Source organism: Gordionus sp. m RMFG-2023, chromosome 1 (genome assembly GCF_954871325.1).
Source record: "Gordionus sp. m RMFG-2023 chromosome 1, tfGorSpeb1-WG-v2, whole genome shotgun sequence".
Lineage (NCBI taxonomy): Eukaryota > Metazoa > Nematomorpha > Gordioida > Chordodea > Parachordodidae > Gordionus > Gordionus sp. m RMFG-2023.
Window position 1 is genome coordinate 5,791,280 of NC_088775.1, and position 16,550 is coordinate 5,807,829.

The 16,550-nt window shown below is 27.1% G+C and overlaps 1 long non-coding RNA gene across 1 annotated transcript; it reads right to left on the reverse strand.

The window, feature by feature from the left end:
- Window positions 1-14,836: 14,836 nt before the first annotated feature.
- LOC135931048 (uncharacterized) lies at window positions 14,837-15,835 on the reverse strand. Its single transcript, XR_010572919.1, has 3 exons — window positions 15,725-15,835; window positions 14,992-15,063; window positions 14,837-14,940 (listed from the first exon to the last, which is right to left on the reverse strand). It is a non-coding gene; the product is annotated as an uncharacterized LOC135931048 (long non-coding RNA).
- Window positions 15,836-16,550: the final 715 nt, after the last annotated feature.

A 16,550-nucleotide genomic window follows, 5' to 3' on the forward strand; every position in this document is an offset into this window, starting at 1 on the left:
ATTATAGATTATTAAATAGAATTATCAGTCGATTAAGATTATGAGGTCTTTTTAATTATCCACTTTTTAAAATTATTAATAATGGTTAAAATATTTGTATTTTAGAAGTGTAAGTTTGGGATTAATACTGTATTCAAATAAACGATAGGGAAGATTCATTATTCTCTTGTTCATAAATTATCCTTTTAATTCTTCCAGTTTGTCCAATATATAATTTATTGCAAGAATCGCAGGGTATAAGCTAAATACCAGGTAAAAGATTGGAGGCAATTAATATTATTAGGATTGGGAAATTATATCATTTTAATTTTTACTAATCGAAAATTTGTATTTTTATATAATAACCATAAAACAAAAAAATTAATAATAAATTATCATGTTTTACCATTAGTTATCTCAATCTCTTTTTCATCTTCAAAAAGTTTACAAGAATCATCCCCTTTGCAAAACTTACAGTTATCACTTTTAGCTGTCGAAGAAAGTTTAAGATCACAACCTATGTGCTAAGAAAAATAAAAATACACAATTTAATATTTTCAAAAAAAAATATGAGCATAACTATTTTTTATTTGACTTTAACAGTTAACTATTTTTAAAATTCATGTTTAAAGATATATTAGTTTTTTTTTAAATATTAGGAGTGCACATTCATATTTGATTTGTTTAAACGAATCAAATAATTTGCTATTCGTGTTCATACTAATAATTAATTACTATTTGTATTCGAATCGAATTATTCTATTAATTCTTCTTTTTTTTTTAAATATTATAAAATAATTCATACAAAATATAATATTGAACAGAGTATTTTTTTATTGCACCTCTAATTATTAAACCGAGAACTTTATAATAATAATCTAATGATAAAGAAAATGCGATCAAGTTATTAATTAAATTAATAATGCCTATAAATAAATTTTTTTTAAGGAAAAAAGTTTTTCATATTGTTTCTATAAGCGAATTTTGAGAGCTAATTAATTCTAATTAAGAAAAGTCTTTCACAAAATCGTTTTAATTAATCACATCATCTATCAGACTGATAGGTTATCAACAAAAATGACAAATTATTAAATTTTATTAAGTTATTCAGAATAATTCAATTGGCATTAATTATTAATATGATTCGTCGAATATTCGCATTGTACGTTTTATCGAACGAATAATAACAAAGTCTGGTATTTTAAAATCATTTCTGCAACTTAAAAAAAATTATATGTTGAAATCCATTAAAATATAAAATGTTTACAAAATATTATACCCTATTGCACTCTTTATAATCTACTTTAGCACCTTGACAACGTCCTAAATTACTTTCCCATATAAATATAAAGAAGATAGCATAATTTAAATGAGATATTTAATTCGTTTATATAATAATTTATGTAATATATATTTATAAAATTAATTATATAGCTGATTGGAAAGTTTTTTTATTACTTGGGGTTGGGTTTTTCACATGTTCTATTCCTTTCGCTATAACCTATTATATAATTACATGGCGACCAGGACGACCAGGACGACCAAGAATTCCAAGAGCTATGTATAAGATTACATTTCTTCATTTGACACCACTTTTAAAAATTAAATATAAAAATAGGAATTATACAGTTATTTATTTGTAAAAAACTACCTTTATCGAAAAAAAAATATTTTTTACGCTGGAATTAGCTCATTAGAGATAATTTACTATAATATACAAATTATATAAATTTCGTAATTTATGCGTGACGTTAATAGTAATATGCTATTCAAACTAGGAATGTTTTTTTGAAAAACCTAACCGGTTTGGCTCGATTCTAAACATTTATTTTAATTTAACCCGAAAAGCCCGGCAAAAAATAAAAACTAATTGCCTCCCCCTTACTCGACACTTTGTTAAAATGTCTCTAAACATAATCGAGTTTTATCATTATATATAAATACAAATAAATGGGAAATATTTATACCTTGTTTCTTACAAATTTTTTAAAATTATTCAACTATATTTCAAAATTTCGGTCCGACCCAACCCAAATAACCTAAATTTGTTATAATTGATGCTATTAAACATTTATATCACTACTTATACGATAAAGAGATGACATGATTTAATCATGTCTCTAAAAAGAGGTTTATGTGTTAAAAAAATTATAAAAAATTAAAGTCCAGATTTTGAACAGTGCTGCTAAGGGTTACTACTTTTAAAAAGTAGCTACTACTTATTCGATAAAGAGATGACATGATTTAATCATGTCTCTAAGAGGTTTATGTGTTAAAAAAATTATAAAAAATTAAAGTCCGGATTTTGAACAGTGCTGCTAAGGGTTACTACTTTTAAAAAGTAGCTACCACTTTTACGCTATTTTATAACAAAAAAAATTGGTTATTTACCAGCTATCTTTGAACCAATGTCATAAAAATATCAATATTTTTTATTATAAAAGAAAATCAACCAACTTTCACGAATAAATAAGTGTATTTTGTTATTTTTTTAATTCTCAGAAAGTTATTAATATCATTTAAAATATTTGCAATGTTTATATGTGAATGTGTAGTGTTGTTAAACAGCCCCAATTGGCCAATTTATAAAAAGAGCTAAATTTCTATCTTCGCCAAAATATTAATACCTAAGTCTCAAAATTTTGCCAATAAAAGCCTAAACCTTTCCGCCATAAGTGGGCCAAATAATCATGTGTAATTTATTTTTGGCCAAAATCTTCAGCTAACAGTTTTTAATAATTGGTTAAATCGAGCCTTTTACAACACTAGCTGAATGAGACTATTTAGTTATTTTGAAATCCTTTTTTTGTGCAGAAAATATAACAAAACAAATTAATTTTTAACTATTTTTTTAAGCATTACAATAAATAAATTGTAATTTTAGTTCTCATTAATTTATTATAAGAAATTATTTATAAAATAAAAAAATTTATACAAACATAAAATATTCAAAAACAATAAAAAATAAATATCGGATCGGTTTTTCTAATTGAAAATGTTAAATATTGGTGCCGATCAGATATTTAATATCGGCACAGCCCTAATATTAATTGTTATTTCTCTGTTAGTTAAATAGAATATATGGTATCTATTGGAATGGTGAATTTATTGTAGTATAACTGGTATATAAAATATCAATGGATAAAATTTTATATTAAAAGAGGAAAATGGTATAAATAAATATACTGATCCCGTTTCGGAACGTGATAATTCAGTTCGCTGTCGAGCACGCTTACATGGCTGATAATCTAAATATTCTTCTGAATAGGGTTCTAATTTATTTCGAAAGCATTGAAAAGAGTTGCAGTTACTCTGTTATTTAAAACAATATACATAAATTCAACATAATAGTTATATTCAAATTTTACATAATATTTGTTCATAATGTCTATTTTATTTTTTTTTTAATATTCAAATTAATAATTCAGTCTAAACCTGAATTTTAAGACCTTTTCAAGGAAAATAATCGTCAATTATTATAGATAGTTACAGCAACAAGTCCTAAATACTGATAGTCAATTCAACAAATAGAACAGGAACTATAAAATACCTCAACAAATTATTGGGGATTCGGAACTATAGGATCAGTTATGACCGATAATGTACACAAATTTTAGGGCAAAATATTTAAAGGTAAAAATTAGGGGTAACCGGGGTAAATCGATTGAAGAGGTAATAATTAATGCGAATAACCTTTAAATCATTGAGCATAAAGACCTTAAATCTAGTGTAAGGATGTTATATCTGGGCAAAGATTCTTATTTAACATTCAAATTTTTATAATTTGGGTGATTGTGAAAATTAGAATCTGAAATTTATTTGATTAATCTGATTTATAATTGGGTGATTGTGCAATTTAGAATCTCAAATTTATTTGATTAATCTGATTTATAAGAATAAGATGATAGATTAGAGTCAATATAATGTTATTTTAAGTGGTTTTTAAGATTAATATATATTCAAGGCTTAATTACTTATTAGATTTAGAAAACAGTTGTTTGAAAATTGCTGCGAAAAAGAGTATTTATTATTTGCAAAACCTTCCTGGCTTGACATATTTTGCTGATAAACCGTATTTTACCCAAAAATTATAAAAATTAACCTCTAGTTTATTATTTTAGCAAAATATTTTAAGGCTCATAATTTAAAGTTTTCCATAGATGTTCCATAAAGTAATAGATATAAAATAAAATTTGTCGGAGGTTTATAGGTTGATAAGAAATTACGCAATAACGATTTGTATAATATACCTGGGGTAAAACGGTTAAAATGTTCAGTCCGATTAAAGTAATTTTTAAATATTAACGTCTACACCATATAAAAGGATATTTTTGAGCAAAAAGGAACATTAATAAATAGTTTATGTGTCAATTGAGATAAAACTTTAAGAGTAATAACAAATGGGAAGAATAATTCAAGTGCACAATATGTCTAAATACATTAAATGTGCTATTTCTGATAAAATATTTTACATTTCGGTATTGTATTGAGTTCGAAAGTGATGCATGGATGTCAAAATTGCAATATTTTGTTCAATAAAACAATAAAGTTACCCTCGATTTTATTTCAACCATTTTAACCTACTGCTTAGCCATTTTAACCTGGGTATGGGGTAAAATGGCATACATTACATAATTAATCATAACTCCTCCTAAAGCATTATAGTAAAATGCTAAACTTATTGCAAAAATGCAAAATACTAATCGTTTTATCTCGGTGTCCTATACATTAAATATATTTTTATATCGCCATATTTCTCGAGCGATCGCCGAGGTGGCCTAGTGGGTTATGATGCAGGCTTGGAAACAGAAGGTCAGGTCCTATCCTGGTAAGGAACGTATAAATTTTTAGATTTTTCTTCGATGACTGATGGGTAAAGACATATGGTAGGAGGAATTGCGGAGCTTAAAGATGACACCCCGGTAATCGACAGGCTCGGACAGCCGGGTGCTAAGGATACTTGTCAAATAAACAAAAATGAAGGACACAAATGAAAATATGAATATGAAAGCTAAGGCGTTCACTCCAAGCGACGGGCAGGGTGTAGACCTACATCCTGCGAAAAGTAAAATAAAGGTCAATGCAAAGAAGACAAGGTGAGCAAGTTTGAATATTGGGACACTTAAAGGTAAGACGAGAGAATTGGCATCAATGTTGAACAAGAGAAAAGTTGATATATGCATACAAGAGACGAAATGGAAAGGTCAGAAGACTTTAATGATTGGAGATGGGTATAAATTGTACTATAATGGAATTGTTAGCAAACGGTGTCGGCCTCATCCTCAGTCAAGATCTAACCTCCTCAGTAGAAGTCAACAATCTTTGATAGACTAATGAAGATAAAACTCTGCATTGGTCAATCAATACTACACATCCTATCAGTATATGCTCCTCAAACCGGTTGCAAGGAAGAAGAGAAATATGACTTTAGAGCTTGAAGCTGTAATGAAAATCCCTAAAGATGACCTAGTCATAATAGGTGGTGACTTAAATGCGTATGTGGGAAAAACAAGAGATAGCTACAAAAGGCATCATGGTGGTTTTGGATATGGAGAAAGAAGGAGAGCATGTACTAGAATTTTGCGCAAGCCTTCGACCTTGCCTTAACCAACACCTATTATAGGAAAATAGACAGTCATTTAATAATATATGAATGTATGGAAGGAAAACCCAGATAGATTACATGCTTATCTCTCGCAGAAGATTAAAAGATGTAATAGACTGAAATTCATCCCAGGAGAAGATATTGCCGCGCAACACAAGCTACTAGTCATGGATTTACACATCGCAAATAAATCCACTTAAAACAAGATAAAACTTAAACCATGCATTAAATGGGGTAGATTAAAATCAATTACAGATGCCTTTGCAATCAAAGCAAACATTGAAACAATAGATTCCTCACAAGTCAGGGAAAAAATGTGGATAGACCTTTCATCCAGATTTATAGACACTGCATAATTGACACTAGGCTTGGCACAAAGGTAGGCAACAAATCATACAAAGAACTATGGTGGTGGAATGAAGAGGTAAAAACTATACAGGAGAAAAAAGCCCTTTATCAAATATGGTACAAATCGAAAAACCCAGATGACAAGACAAATTACAAAAAATCCAAGAGAATAGATACAAAGGCGGTGGGGCCAAAGCCATGGCATACGATGACATGTATGAAGAACTACATACCAAAGAAGGGCAAAATAAAATATACAGATTAGCCAAACAGAGAGCCGAAAGTAATCAAAAATAAAGATGGGAAATTGATAATAAAGGAAAAAGAAATAATGAATAAATGGAAAGAATATTTTCAGGATTTCTCAACTTTAATCCCCACATACTACATCTAGATAAACACTCCCCATGTCAAAACTTTGTACAACCAATAATAGAACAAGATATGAAAGGGGTTCAGATGATATTCCAATAGAAATCCTTAAAGCAGTAGGAGATAATGGAATACATCTCCTCACAAATCTGTAGAATAAAATACTAGGAAATGAAGAGTTCCTTCAAAACTGGAGGCAGAGCTATCTAGTTTCTATCTTCAAAAATAAAGAGGATCCACACAATTGTCAAAATTACAGGGGCCTAAAACTAATGTCACACTGTCTTAAGCTCTACGAAAAAATATTAGAAAAAAGGTTAAGAGACATAATCCAAATAGGAGAATTCAGTTTGGCTTTATGCCTGGAAGATCAACAACTGATTCTATACATGCAATTAAGCAAATGAGTGAAAAATACAGGGAAAAGAACAAAAAACTACACGGTCTTTCCTGATCTAGAAAAGACCTTCGATAACAAAAGGTTCCCGAAAAATATATAAGAATAATATAGGATATGTATATGGGCCATACAACAATGGTCCGTAGCACAACTGGTACTTCAACAGGCTTCACAATAGCCGTGTTCATCAAGGGTCGGCTCTCAGCCCACTTCTCTTCATAACAGTAATAGATGTATTACCACAGTCTATACCACAAACGGTCCCGTTGAATATGATATTTGCAGATGATACTGTGATACTTGCCGAATCCAAGGATGAAAGGAAAGAAAGATTAATGAGCTGGATTATCCTAGAAAAGCACGGAAATAGAGAAAAGACGGAGTATATGGTGATAGGAGGAGATGAAACATAGAGCATTGATATAAATGAATAGCAGATATCGGCAATTGAAAGCTGTAAATATTTGGACTCCACTATACACACAAACAACACAATAGAGAAAGAGATAAAGAGTAAAATTAATCAAGGGTTGAAGTGGAGATCCTTATCTGGAGTGCTCTTTGACAAAAGAATTCCACACAAATTGAAGCGAAAAATTTACAGTTCCATAATACAACTAACTCTTCTATATAGTTCGGCATGGCCAAGAATCAGACGAGAGAAGTCCACAAACTTTGGAAATGAGAATGCTGAGGATGATTGCTGGGGTAACAAGAAGGGATAAGGTGAGAAGTACAAGAATACTAAGTAATTTAAAGGTAGTGCACATTAAGACTAAATTAATGGTAAACAGACTTAGGTGGTATGGGCATACAATGAGAAGGACAATGAACTACATAGGAAATAAGGTTGAAAGTTTGGAAGTGATATGTAAACGTAAAAAGGAAATCCAAAACTTCAATGGGGCCATAAATTTAGAGTCAATGAAGAAGTATAAATTAGATAAAAGAGATAGTATGAATAACATAAAGTGGAGAGAGATATTGAAGGAGCTTACCACCAGAAAAGATGAAAGCTAAAGAGGAAAAAAAAAATATTTCTCGAGCGATTGATAAGCTGAGAAATTTGTATATTTTTTTTTATAACACAAACATAACTAAAAGAATCGTTAAATTTCTACACGCCTACCCAAATACTCCATAAATAATAATCAAATCTCCTGGCATCACACATTCTAAATTTGTAATATAATCTCCCTTTAAACAAACAAAAATCACACAACCATAAGGAGATGAAAAGAGATTGTGTGGAGTGAAAAATACAAAATATTTTGATATGCAAGAAAATGATGCACCCGAGATTTTCATGGTAAACCATGATAGAGAGGTAAAGTTAAAGTAGAGAAAGGTATTATATTATATTCAAAAATATATCATTATATATCAAATTTTCAATCCACCATTATTATACAGTGTATAATTTTAGTTAGCTTTTTATTATTATTATTTATTATTTTTTTTTAATATATTAGTTGATTTTGATATCAAAGTCTTAGTTAATTATTTATTTTTTACAAAAAACCTCTATTTAAATTTAATAAAGTACAAAAAAAATGGAAAGAGTTAAATTAGGATATTCGCTAGTCTTACATCTTCTATATAAAATTTCTTCCATTTTTATGAGGAGGGAAAGTATTTCTATCACTACATATATATTACACATTTTAAAAGTATTCTTGAATTACTATTTTTATAAAAATAAATAAATGATGCCAAATTGGGTTCCCAATTTTTGATTTATCTCCTGAGGATAATATTTAAGTTTGAAGAATCTGTTTGACGGAAATTTATTATCGAAACTGGACAGATAGATATAATATTCTGCTGCCTATACTCACACCGGGTATCTGTTAATCTTTCTAATGAAACAATACAATTTATATGTGTGAACTCTTTACTAATTATTTATATTTATTTTTTATATATATTTATATTTTTAAATATTAAACGAAATTATAAGCCGTAAAGCCAATGATAGAATGCAATGCTCAAATCATATTGTTTAAATTTAAGGCCCTCAGTACTGAATTTAAAATTGAGGGATTAAAAATAATTTCCACGGAAAAGGATTTCATATCCCAATCTGACATATATTTGTTCAATTTGAATGTATGGTAATTTTATAAAGCTTTTCAGTATTTTTTTATTAAAATAATTCTCACTTTAAGCTTTCGCTCATACACTTACCCCATTGGCCCACAGTATAATTCATTCAAATATATAATCTTTCCAATAAATCAATATAGATTTTAAGTTTATAATTTATAATAATACTTTTTCTGGGTAAAAACGGCCACCCAAGGAAGCACAAACTTTTGTTAAATTTTTGTGAACGGGTTTTTTATAAACTTCCCCATTAGCTAGGCATTTTCTCTCATTTCTATTTTTTTTTTCATATAAATTTTATTTAAATATATAGGCCCTTCATAAAACTAAATTATTAAGTTATATAATCCTTTTATTTGAATTAAATATATCATTTTGATGAACTTCTGGGAGAGATAATAGAAGTAAATTGTCGTTCTCCGATGATAGATTAATTGTATACAAATATTATCAAAATTATATTCTTTAAAATTAGTCGTATCTACTTTCTAGTTTACATTGATTATAATATCAATCCACTTTTATGAATATTTTGCATTTATAAGATGAACCTTTCTAAATTATATGAAGGCGTAAGATTAAGTTTTTATAATTCATTTCATATCTTCCAACCTCAATTAAAGAAAATAAAATAAAATATGATACTCAATATTCTTTAAATGATTATCTATTTCGCGAGCACTACATTTAGACCATTTAAATTGTCTTGGGGGTTTATTCTCGTAGTGCATTATACCACGAAGTTCAAGTGAGTTGCATTCATTGTCCATATCATGCCTTGCTCCAAATCTATAATAAATAATTAATTATTTAGATACAAAAAATAATTAATTTGGCTAAATCTAGAAGACAAAATTTCTTGCTTGACTACAGCATTAATTAAAATAACTAAAAGTATCATTAAGTAGATAGCATACTATATATCATATAGGTTTTGAAATTCAGACTATATTTGAATAGCTAAAATATAAATCTCTTATATTCTATCTTTTGTAAATTTAAAGACTTTAATTTGCCGGAATCGTACTCAAGCATATGTATGCTACTTATCAATTTCGGAAATAAATTTGTCTTGAAATAATGTATTATATTTAATTAGATTCAAAAATTTATGACAAAATTGTATGCCTCAAATTTTAAGATTAAATAGCTGTTTAAAAAATTTTTTTTATAGGATTTGGAAATTACGAACATTCTAAAACCTCGTCTGCATTTTTTTTTGAAATATTTGAAGTTTTATTTGTATTTTGTAAATATTTTCAAAAGGAAAAAAAATGTGGGAAATAAACGTAATATTAAATGATCCATCAGTGAATTTTTCAACTGGTATATGAATATATTTTTAAAAATTAGGGAGATGAATCTGCTCGTAGAAATAATGTCATTTTAAGTTCAAATCTGGGGTCAGGGTATGGTTTGCAGATTTCTTATATATATTCTAGAATTCAAATTGATTAGGGTTTAATTTTCTCTTATAACCTTGCTTTAAAATATAATAAAATGTATGGCATGATATTATTCAAATAATTATTTTATATACAAATGGCCTGTTTCATGTGCAATGGTGGAAACTAGATTATGTGAAGGGTGAATTATAGCGCAACTAAAATTAGGATCACAGATACGACCTAAAGGGGCAAATCCTGTATGTTCAAAATAACATTTGTTTAAAAAAGCTGTAACATGTGAAAAAGTAAAAATTAATATTTTATTAAACAAAGATGACTGATATCAATTATTTTTGGCCACAACGATACCCCTTAACTAATGTTGTTAATCGAATGAGTCGAGTTGACATTCGCAAACTGGAAAAAAGTTTCGTATCAAAGAAAATAGAAAAACAGATTCAGTCGTGAACTCGAGTTGTGAATTTATCGACTAGAGGAGGAGTATTTCAAATTTTGTTATAAAAAATTATATAAATTATGTAGAAAATTAAAACTAACTTCACGACTCAAGTTCATAACTCGAATTTACGTTTCTAGTTGATAGTCTCGAAGAAAAATATACAATATTAAAAAGGAAGAGAACAAATTTTGATTGTTAATAGTAAAATACCCTAATTTGAAATTTCGTCCTCTAGTCGATTCAAATTTATGACTCAAGTTCAAGACTTAAGTTGCGAATCGACACTTGAGGTCGACTAAATTGACTAAAGACCACAAACTATGAATCCGGGTGAACTCGACTATTTAACAACATTACCCTAAAATGTTAGGTATCTAGCGATACTACATACTTTTCAGTTATATAATTATACAAAAAAAACTGAAAAATATCATCCAACGAATTAACACTATTTTAAAAAATAAAATTTGAATAATTTTTTTTTAAAAGAGAAGGAAAAGAAAGGGAATAGAAGGGAGGGAAAGAAGAAGAGTAGAGAAAGGGTTAAATAATTTTGATATCAGCCATAACACGAGTGACGGCCCGATAACTATTATTGACTCGGGTGTCAGTGTATCTCAAAAATTTTAATAATTACCTGTTTTGTCATCATATTTCCAGTTTCTATATCGTATATTTAATTTTTAAAAAATTAAATGTAAAATCAATATTGTCAGGTTTATTAAATATACATCTGATATGATAATTTTTTACTAGTTGGCTGCCTCAAAAAACATTCCGGCGCATCGGACAGATTTGCGCTGATTTCTAATTAAATCGTCACATATATATTGCAGAGATCTTCATGGGCCGGGCCAGCTCATGACCCTTAGGTAAATGCCCAGTTTATGGACCGGGTGTGGGCTTAATATTATATTTTTTGCAAGCCTAGACCGGGTTAGGGTTTTTGAAATTTTTTTAATGGGCCAGTCTTGGATTTAAAATTTTTTATTAAAATTAACTTATTTTAAGGATATTTAATTAACGAATCATTATAATTTCATAGTATTATTTATATAACTAAAATATCCTGCATAACTTAGAAAATTTATTAATTGCACATGATATATACAGGATAACGTTCAAGCAATGGATAACTGTAGATAGAACCAGTTTAGAGACCCTAACACAAACTGCTGACGAATTTCTTAATTACTTATTTGATAAAATATTTATTTTGATTCGCCATTCTTTTATTGCTGAACAACAAAATAGATTCCATCAGAATCTTAAAAACAACTTAGAACTAGATTATTATTTGGTTATCTGCGATTTTTCTGAAAATTACTCTTTTATACTTCAAGATGAAGTCCAAAGTTATCACTGGGCCACTTCTCAGGTTACCCTACATCCATTTGGTATATATTATAAAATAAATAATGTATTAAATCATATATGTTATGTGGCCATATCCGAGTCGCTGGTACATAACACTTGTTTATTTCATTTATCCCAAAAAAAATGATAAATTTTCTAAAAAATTTCTTTTTATCTGAGCCAAAATACATTTATTATTATTCCGATGGATCCGCGGCGCAATATAAAAATAGGAAAAATTTTATAAATTTGTGTTATCATCAAGTGGACTTCGCCATCCCAGCAGAGTGGCATTTTTTTCCTACTGCCCATTGGAAAAATGTTTGCGATGGAATAGGGGGAACCGTTAAACGCTTGGCTGCGCGGGCCAGTTTACAACGCCCTTATGAAAATCAAATAAAATCTCCCTATGAATTCTTTAAATTCGCTGAGGAAAATATTAAAAATATTTATTTTTTCTATACATCCCATAAAGAATACCAAGATGAGCAAGAATTTTTAGAGGAACGATTTTCAAGAGCTCTTTCAATATCTGGGACTCAAAAAATTCATGCAGTCTATCCTGTTAATTTATCACAAATAAATACAAAAAAATATTCTAGTGCTATTGAAGTCAAATTAGAAAAAATCCAAAATATAAAGCGAAATATTAACTAAAGATATTAAAGGGTATGTTACATGTTTATATGATAATAAATGGTGGTTATCATTTAAAGAAATTTTAATAAAATTATTTTAAATATTTATATTATACGCTTATTATTAATTATTCGATAAATATTATATTATGGAATAAAAAAAATTTCTTAGAATGACTTTTTATGTTAAAATTGATATTTTAAATTTCTTGCGCCATCTAGCGGATTTTTTTAAAATGCGATTTTATTTAATTAAATTTTTTGGCCCTACTTTGAAATTTTATATATGAACAGTTCTTGGTACTCTTTACAAAATATCTGAAATTTGGGAAAAAAAATTTAGTCTAACATTTTAAAAAATTAATTACAAATTTTTATCCGCAATTTAAAAAAAATATTTAAACTAAAAATTAATTTTATTTAACATACGTTCAAGAGTTTACTTAGGGCTATAAAATGAGCCATAATAAATATACATAGTGCATCTAATATAAAAGTTATCTCAATTTTAAAAAATCATTTTTTTCGAAAAATGACCAAGTTGACCCACTTTGAAGCCCTATATCTCCAATTCTAATAGAGTTAAGACTCTAATATTTTGGATTCGTCACTTACAATACTTTATTAACTTTAATGCCAAATTTTAACAAAATCTGAGATGGTCGGGTTGTAAAGTGATTTTTTTTAATACCTTTTTAAAAACAGAGAAACCATAAAACGTTTTACTACATGAAATTAGATATTCTATCCATTTTTTTTCCTCCTTATCATCAAATATTTTTGTTTATTATCTTGACCTGTCTTTGACATAGTGCCAGCCATTTATATTTTTAATAATGTCTTAAAAAATTTTTAACAGGTGTACCTTATAAATAAAAAACACTCAAAATTTATATAATTCTATATTTAAATATAAAAATCTTTTGATCATATTATCATAAAATAATATCCTGATAAATAAAATGTTCATATTTAATAAAATATAATATTTTGAATCATATTATATTTTCAATTATAATAGATATATATAATAATATTTGCTTGCTAGATATAATTCATTTTAAATAATTGAATTATCAGTCTAAAATTTACATATGGCAAATGAAATGTTTATCTGATTGATTAAATATAATTATAATTTGTATTTAATTAAATAATGTCAATCACAATACATATTATAACTATCATAATACACAATATATATATATATATATATGAAGATTTTAGTTTGCAAGATATTTATTTAGGTTTGATAATATATTAAAATTGTATTATGAAAAATTACATTAATAAATTTATATAATAATTATCATTTTATATATATTGTCATATTTAAACTTTTAATTTTTAAATATGTTAAGTGAACATATTGTAATTTTCACGTCAAAAACATGTCATAACAGATTAAAATTTAAATAGCTAAATAATAATCCCAAAATATGGATATCATAGAATACACTTTTAGAATAAAATTTTAATTTTTAATCATTGTTTATCTTAGAATAAAATTAGCTAAATCGACAAGCCCCTTGCGCCTAGCCCTGGTCTCCGCTATCAATTTTCTATATATTATAGAAAAAAATGGCATAAAACAATTTTCAGCATTTTCTTTCATTAAATAGCAAAATTTGTGATAAATTTAATATAATAATAGTAAATCATAAACAAAAATATTTATTCAATGTAAAAAATGTCAGACATATATACATATTCATGAAAAGTAGGGTCTTCACATCTAGCAATAAATGCTAATAAAATTTATAGCAAAATTTTTTTCTTTTTATTCAATTAAAAATGATATAACAATTATTAATTATATATTTTTAAATGATAATTAAAAACTATAGAATATAGTTTTGTTTATATCATTCTTATTAATATTATATAATTCCTATATAAAATATTATATTTCCATTAGTATTATTTAAACCTGTATAAAAAAAATATTTGAGGTTTAATGCGCTATTGGACTGGGATTTGGGATTTGTTTTAAATTTTTAATGTTGGCCGGGCTGGGCCTAGGCTTACAAATTTTATACGGCGGTCCTTGGCTGAACATTATCATAAAATTAAGGCCCATGAAAGTCTCTTATATAGTAGCATACTAGTGTTAATAAAACGGGGTGGATAACTATTTACAAGCTTCCTAACAATTTATTTTTTTGAAATAAATTATATACTTACGCTGAAATCAAGTAAGAGACATCTTCTTTTTTATCTAAGCGAGCTTGAGCAGTGTTTTGGCAAAATATATCTCTATATCTTTCCCCTTTGGTAACAATGTCATTCTAAAAAATATTTTTTTAAATTTTGGAATCTATAGAATATATAAAATTTACATAAGGTCGAATCCCTTTGAGAACGAAATATGCCTCTATTGGAAATGAGGGATCCTTTAAAATCAAATCAACCTGTAAATATATTATAGAAAAATTAATCAAAAACAAAACAATAATATCATACTTATGTACCGTTTCCTTAATTCACCGAATAATTAAATTTTTCTAATTCAAAACTCATTTATAATAATGGTTAAATTTTTCTAACAGAATAAATTCATAAAATAAAACTATATAAATATAATGATATCGATTGTAGAGTTTTTAAAAAGGCCTAATTGGTTCTATTTTTAAAAACGGCCCGATTAAGATTTTAACCAAAATAGTATTATTTAGGCCTCATGATTTGGCAAATAGATGCACAAACATTTCTGCCATTTATAATTTCTAAGCTCACATAATATTATTTTGGCTATAATAATCTGCTTAATTTTAAAAAATGACCCTAATCGGGCTTTTAAACAATATTAATCGATTCAACAAAACTTTAAAAAATTTGGTAATACTTTGGTGTGAATACTATTTTCGAAAACACAAAATTAGACCTAACCCTATCTAAATAATAAAAATTACTAAATTATTTATTAATTTTTTTGTTATAAATTTGAACCATAAATTTTTTATTCAATAAATTATAAAAAGGTTTATCGTAAAATAAGTATTCTGGGATTCAATGTGGCTTGACACCATTTCTCTGTACATTCAGTTAAACAAAAGAAATATAAATTATTACTTGAAGTGCGATTGACTTAAAGTCTTCCTCGCGTAGCGGCATATTTCTGTAATCTATGTAGAACATAGCTTCTACATAATATGGGCCATTAAAGGGGGGATTGATTTTGCTTTCTAATACAATACAGATTTTTAAAGTTCAAACAGGTAAAATATATAAAAAAATTAATTAAAAAACATAGATAAAATATATATATTTTATTGCCTCATTTTTTTAAAGCATCCGTTCAAAATTAAGGTGCATCATTTTAAACATATAAAATTATCATTTTAATCATTATTTAACCAATTAAAAATGATATTAGTTAAGTTTGAAATGATACTATATATGCTATTCATCTTTTAAATGGTATTTAAGTTGAAAATATTATGTGTTTTATTCTAAGATATAATGATTGATCCAAATCGAGAAAAATGTTTTTGCCGATTCATAGACCTTTCTGAAATTCAGCTTAAGTTGCCCACATTTTTTGGACTTTTTTAAAAAAAAATTATTTACGGGTTTTATATTTTCAGGCCCGGTCATTTTTTTTAAAAAAAAAAAATTTTAGGTCAGGCCAGGCCTGGAATTTATATTTAATCTTTATAATTAATAATGGGGATTTAAAATATTCGGTTTTAAAATATACGGCCAGGCCCTGATAGATTTTTTAAGACCTGGCCCAGGTCTAAGGTTGATGTACATACAAACAAAAATATCAAAAAAAAGGAATGTAATAATTTATGGCTAAGTAAATATACTAATTATTATTATTATACATATAAATTTATCTAATTATTTTTCAATAACTAATTCATGTTGTTAAATGATTCGATTTGAGCCGATT